Here is a 6,000-nt window from a genome sequence, read left to right on the forward strand (position 1 = left end):
GCGCGATTTCCACCTACCTCTCCAAGTTACAGTTGATATTCCGCCACTTAGAACCTCCTTTACCCGTTTCCAAACAATAAGAAATAGTCATCCGAAACCTCCATCCCCGTTATAAGCTAGTGGTTGATTTCCACCCCCCCAATTCCTTCCATGATCTCCTCCGTCTGGGGAGATGGGTGGAGAAAACCCAGCGAAGCAGCGAGGAGGATCGCGACCCTCCGACGGCGGGAAGCCTCACGATCCCTAGATCTGCGTATGTACCCCCGCCAGGAGGACCGCGATCAAAACTCGCGGCAGCCGCTGGATACTCCCGACCTCCCTCACCACCCCGAACAACTCCGAAAACTCCTAGAAACTTTCCAAGACCAAACAGTCCTCGAGCATCGACTCCGTATCGTCCTGCTACACCTCCTCCTCCCCTTACGATTACAGAAATCCCGAGTTTGATGTCCCTTCCCATGACACCACCTCCTGCCGGATATCAAGTCCTGAAATCCACCTATGCACCGACCACCAACCGCCCTACTTCCTACGCCCAAGTGACATCCGGTTCCCGACAACAGCCTCCTCGTCCCGCAGCTCCACCCACCCAATCCTCTCTTCCCGGCCAATGTTGGAATTGCGGCCGAGCGGGGCATTGGTTCGGCGCTTGCCAGCAACCGAGAAGGAAGTTCTGCTTCCGGTGCAGGAAGTTCGACGTGATCGCACCGGAGTGCTTGAATTGTTTGTCGGGAAACGCTTACGGAGGTCGGCGGTAAGGGTCGACAACCTGAAACCCCCAAAAATCACTCCAACCGCCCCTATTCCAACTCCAAGGAAATCCCTTTTAGTAGAGTCCCGTACAGAACCCTATCCCGGCGATAATCGCATTTTCCTCCCTTTGCAACATAGTAAATACATTTTCCAACCCCTCCTCGATACTGGCGCAACCCATTCGTATGCAAGTCCCAAAATAGCCCATCTATTTAAACCCTATTTAACCCCTTCCCAAGCCTGCATGATCCTAGCCAACAACGTGAAAAAGAGAATCCTCAGAGACGTCACCGTCGCGATCATGATCCAAATCAACCGTGAGAAAAGCGAATTTTGTTGTTCAGAAGTCCGATATCTCGGTTTTTTAATAAATAAAGACGGCATGACCGCCGACCCCGAAAAAATAGAACCCATCCTTTCTTACCCTCCTCCCACAACCCTTAAACAACTCCGACGTTTCCTTGGAATGGTCAAATGGTATTCCCGATTTTTAAAAGACGTTTCCAAAGACCAAACTCCCCTCACCCGCCTCCTACAAAAAGATATTGCTTGGGAATGGGGTCCCGAGCAAGAATCCGCTTTTGAAACCCTGAAAATTGCCCTCACCAAAACTTCCGTCTTGACTCGTCCCGATTTCACCTTTCCTTTTTCCCTCCAAACCGACGCTAGCGATACGGCTATCGGGGCAGTTCTCGTACAAACCGTGGACGGTGAAGAACACCCGAGAGCCTACGCTAGCCGTTCCCTTACCCGCGCGGAGAGAAACTACTCCGTAACGGAAAGGGAGTGTCTGGCCGTCGTGTGGGCGACCCAAAAGTTCCGCCCCTATATCGAAGGGTCCGAAATTACCGTGGTGACGGACCACAATAGTCTCCAGTGGCTTCACCACGTTAAGGACCCTACCGGACGATTAGCTCGATGGGCATTGACCCTTCAAGGTCAACCCACGAAGATCGTCCACAGAAGGGGAACCCACAACGTCGTGCCAGATGCTCTCTCCCGAATGTACGGCGACCCCATGGACGGCATGGCCGCCGTCGGTAACGATCCTGACCCGTGGTACTCCAATAAACTTCGTGATGTTAGTGATTTTCCCTCCAAATATCCCGACTGGACAATTGAAGACAATATACTTTACTACCACCGTCTTAATTCCCTCCTAGATCCCATCATCCCCGACCTTGACGGTTGGAAATTAGTCCGCCCCCTTTCCTTACGCCAAAGAGCCCTTTCTGACGCCGACGATCCTCCCCAATTCGGTCACCTTGGCATTGATAAAACTTATCACCGTCTGACGCAGGACTTCTACTGGCCTGAAATTTTCCAGGACGTAGTCCAATTTGTCAGACGGTGTCTTCAATGCCAACAAAGTAAAGTTTTGCAGCGGCCACCGGCGGGGTTGATGCGGGAGCGCCCGGTGGAGGCGCCCTGGACCGTCGTGGCTGCTGATATTATGGGTCCCTCCCCTCCCAGTAAGTCCAAAAATAAATATCTCCTCGTTTTCCAAGACCTTTTTACAAAATATATAGAATTAAAACCCCTCCATAAAGCCTCCGCCAAACCCATCCTTTCCGCTTTTGAATCCCTTGTCCTCCACCGATGGGGATGCCTCAAATTCCTCCTTACAGATAACGGAACAGAATTTTGTAACAGAGACGTGACGAACAGACTAACGATGTACGGAATACAACAGACGACAATCCCTCCCTACTACGCCCAAGCAAATCCCGTCGAAAGAGTTAACCGAACCCTTAAAACAATAATCACGACGTTTGTTGGAGAAGACCACCGAAATTGGGACAGACATATTCCCGAATTTTGTTTTGCCTATAATACCGCCGTACATTCCTCTTCCCTTGTTTCTCCCGCGTTCCTCAATTTTGGTCGTAACTCCCGTCCCATCCAAAACCTCCGCCACGAAATTAAATCAGATCCCTTAATAATTCCCCGAAATTCCAAAGAATGGTCCAACCGCATTTCCCGTACAGAAATTTAGAAAAAGCCTCCTATCGCTAAGCATCCTATTATAATCGTGGGCGTCGTGACGACCGTTACCAGGTCGGTGACCTCGTCATGAGACGCCAACGAATCCTTTCCTCCGCTGCCCACAATTTTGCCTTCAAACTTGCCCCAAAATTTTCAGGCCCTTACACCATTTCCAAAATCCTTTCCCCTGTAGTTTATGAATTAAAAGATTCCGTTGGTAATATCATTTCGAAAGTTCATATTAAAGACCTTAAACCCTTCAGACCCCCTCTAAATTTTGACGATTCAGTTCCTGATAACCCTCCTTCGAGTCAAGATACCCATGATATTTCCCAACCCGGACCTTCCTCAAAAACTCCTGGCGTTTCCACCCAACGAACACCTCAACAGAGACCCACGCAAATCTCCCCTTCCTCACCTATCCCTACTCCACCTCCTCGTCGAAGACGAGGGAGACCCCGAAAAATCCCAACACCCCAAAATGTTCCACAGATAATAAATACACCACCCACTCCACTTCCACTCCCTCGTCGAGAGCGAGGGCGGCCCAGAAAATTTCAAATACCTCCAAATAATACCCAAGTTACAATTCCCCCACCCACTCCTACTCCACCCCTCGTAGGGGACGAGGAAGGCCCCTGAAAATCCAAACACTCCCAAATCGTACCCTCCCAACCAGTTCCTTCTCCACCCCCTCGTCGAGGACGAGGACGACCCCGAAAGTACCCTATAAACCCTTCAGTGAACGTAATCAGAAATGACCAACCCACACTGACAATGAGACGGACTGATGGACGTACGTGACAACGACGAGCCCCCCCCCCCGTCCAAACAATCTAACAAGATTAGTCTTATCCATTTCCTTCCCCTTAATCCTCATAAAAATTTTAGACACAACAATCATCAAAACCCAAGGCAGGTAAAATTATACGAAGTTCTCTACCCAACATTTAGCTTCCCCCCTTTTCTCTTCTCGTTTGGCCAGATACTAATTCATTTCGAATTACAGGTTCATCAATCGATATTAATTTTACTCCACAAACGGCAAAAGAAGGGTCGCTCAGATCCGCGACCCCCCACCCCCCCTGGGTGAGAGCGCAGCATGGAAGAATGAGTGACCGCGACAGCCCGCCGATATTATATTTCTTTTCTCTCATTTTTTTATTTCTTTCCTTTCTTTCTTTCTCATTGTATTTCCCGTTTCCGGTGAAGGCGGGGGGGGGGGGGGGGGGTTGTAACGTGGTGACACCCGTGCCCCCGCCCCGTTACAATCGCTGCGCTTCTCCCACCTTACACTCCCACCTCAAGATAGTCCCTAACCCTTCCCTCACCTTACCCCTTTTCCCTACCCACCGGTGTCGGGCCGATGGAGGCGACGGACAGAATCGATAAGGACTACCCTCAACAGGAGCTTCGAAGCCAGCGACAGACACCCAGCCCTCCCGCGAAAGAGGAGCAACGTGGGACTTCAAAAAACCCAGATGAAGCTGCCCAGACGATTGCGAAAACGCCCACCCGGAGCCATCTGTCGCCGAGCCCGAAGACCTCAGCCCACCCGTCACCGCAGGATATCCGCCAGCCCCATCGACCCCGATCACCGGTAACTCGAAGATCGATAACACTGTCCAACAGTGAATTTGTTTTCCGATTCTTACTGGGTGATCCTTATAGTGCTTCGCACGCTGATTACAAATCTGCAAACCGTTTTGCTCCTATACGTACAATTTTTGAGAAATTTGATTTTGAAAAAAAAACATATTTTTCAGATTTAAACAAATTTTCTGACGTAATTATAAAAGATATTGAAATTCTATTTACACTGAAAGATTCTGCAGACTTTCCTGAATACAACGATACCTATCTTTAATACATTATAAATGTTTAAGTATATTTAAACGATCATTGAATGCGGAGGGACTCCGAATTGGCACCAATTTTTTAGGATATTTTTCAATTTATCTGAAAAGTAGAGGTCCAGTGTAAAATCGAATTATACCACGCGCTGGAGCAGATTTTTATCTTGAAAAACTACCGAGAGAAAATTGCAACATCGATTTTTTTATTAAGACAGAAATCGAAATAGCTTCGCGGGAGACGAAGTACCGACAGTGGCGCACCGCGCCAGGACGGTTCCTCGGCGTCCCGCTTAAGGCGATGCGAGCGTCGAGGCCGAACTCCGAATTCCGCGTCGGTAAAACAGTCAACGTTTCATCGAAAATTAGGCTGAACAGAAACTGATTTCAGCGCTACCTCAGTTATTGCATCCAACTAACGGCATGTTATTTACGTCACTCTTCGCATACACCTAAATGACACACGGATGCTACGATAGCTATATGTATTATGTACGATGAATCAGACCAATTTTTGCGTGTCGCCGGAGAAACCACAGTTTCTCGATCGAGTTCGGCTCGCCTTTGATGCAGGCCCTCCAAGCTCCACTCTTGTGATTTTGATGCAAATTTTAGGTTTACGCCTCACTACCAGGAGGCACTGATGTCACTTCTCTACATGCATAGCTTGTATCACTGATTTTAACACACAACTAAAGATATCGTGACGTCATGTTCCCGCGAAATTTGTCGCCGCGTTTTTCAATTGTTTCAAAATTTAAAGAGACAAAAGAAATATGGCGCACATGGTTGCACATGGTGTGATGGTGGCAGCGTAGGTGATTGAATTTCCAGGTTCGTGAATTCCGTTATTATAATTATTACTATTATTATTACTATTGCTATTATTATTAGGACTATTATGATTATTGAAAAAGATATTTTTTAAAGTTTTTTCTAGGTGTTTAGGTTTGTCAATAACTTCTGCTGATGAGATGCAGTAACAGGAGGAGAAGCTAGAAATTAAGTAAGTACAGAATGTTTTAAAATTGTTACTGAAACATAACTGTTTACATTGCTATTTTAGTAATATATTTAATTTTAATTATTAAAATGTATCTTTAAAGAAAGAGGAAGAAACTATGCATCATCAGAGGGTGTATTAACGAAAACAGCAGGATGTTCTCCTTCCCCTTAGAGAGAAAGGATAAGAAGAGGATGGCACAGTGGGTGGAAGTATGTGACAACCCAAAGAAATTCTGAGTGATCTGTAGTAGATACTTTAAAGAAAAATACTTCACGAGGAAAAGATTAACAACATCAGCAGTTCCAACACTGAACTTACTTGGTAATTACTCTTATGTATACTTTTTATAGCATATGTAAATAATTGTTAATGAAAATATTTATTACAGTGTCAGAGACTACC

General features: G+C 47.0%; 1 long non-coding RNA gene across 1 annotated transcript; it reads left to right on the plus strand.

Moving 5' to 3' along the window:
- The first annotated feature begins 5,186 nt into the window (after positions 1-5,186).
- Positions 5,187-6,000, plus strand: LOC123988205. Its single transcript, XR_006829771.1, has 3 exons — positions 5,187-5,426; positions 5,523-5,598; positions 5,699-6,000. It is a non-coding gene; the product is annotated as an uncharacterized LOC123988205 (long non-coding RNA).

The sequence above is a fragment of the Osmia bicornis genome, chromosome 10, assembly GCF_907164935.1.
Source record: "Osmia bicornis bicornis chromosome 10, iOsmBic2.1, whole genome shotgun sequence".
NCBI lineage: Eukaryota > Metazoa > Arthropoda > Insecta > Hymenoptera > Megachilidae > Osmia > Osmia bicornis.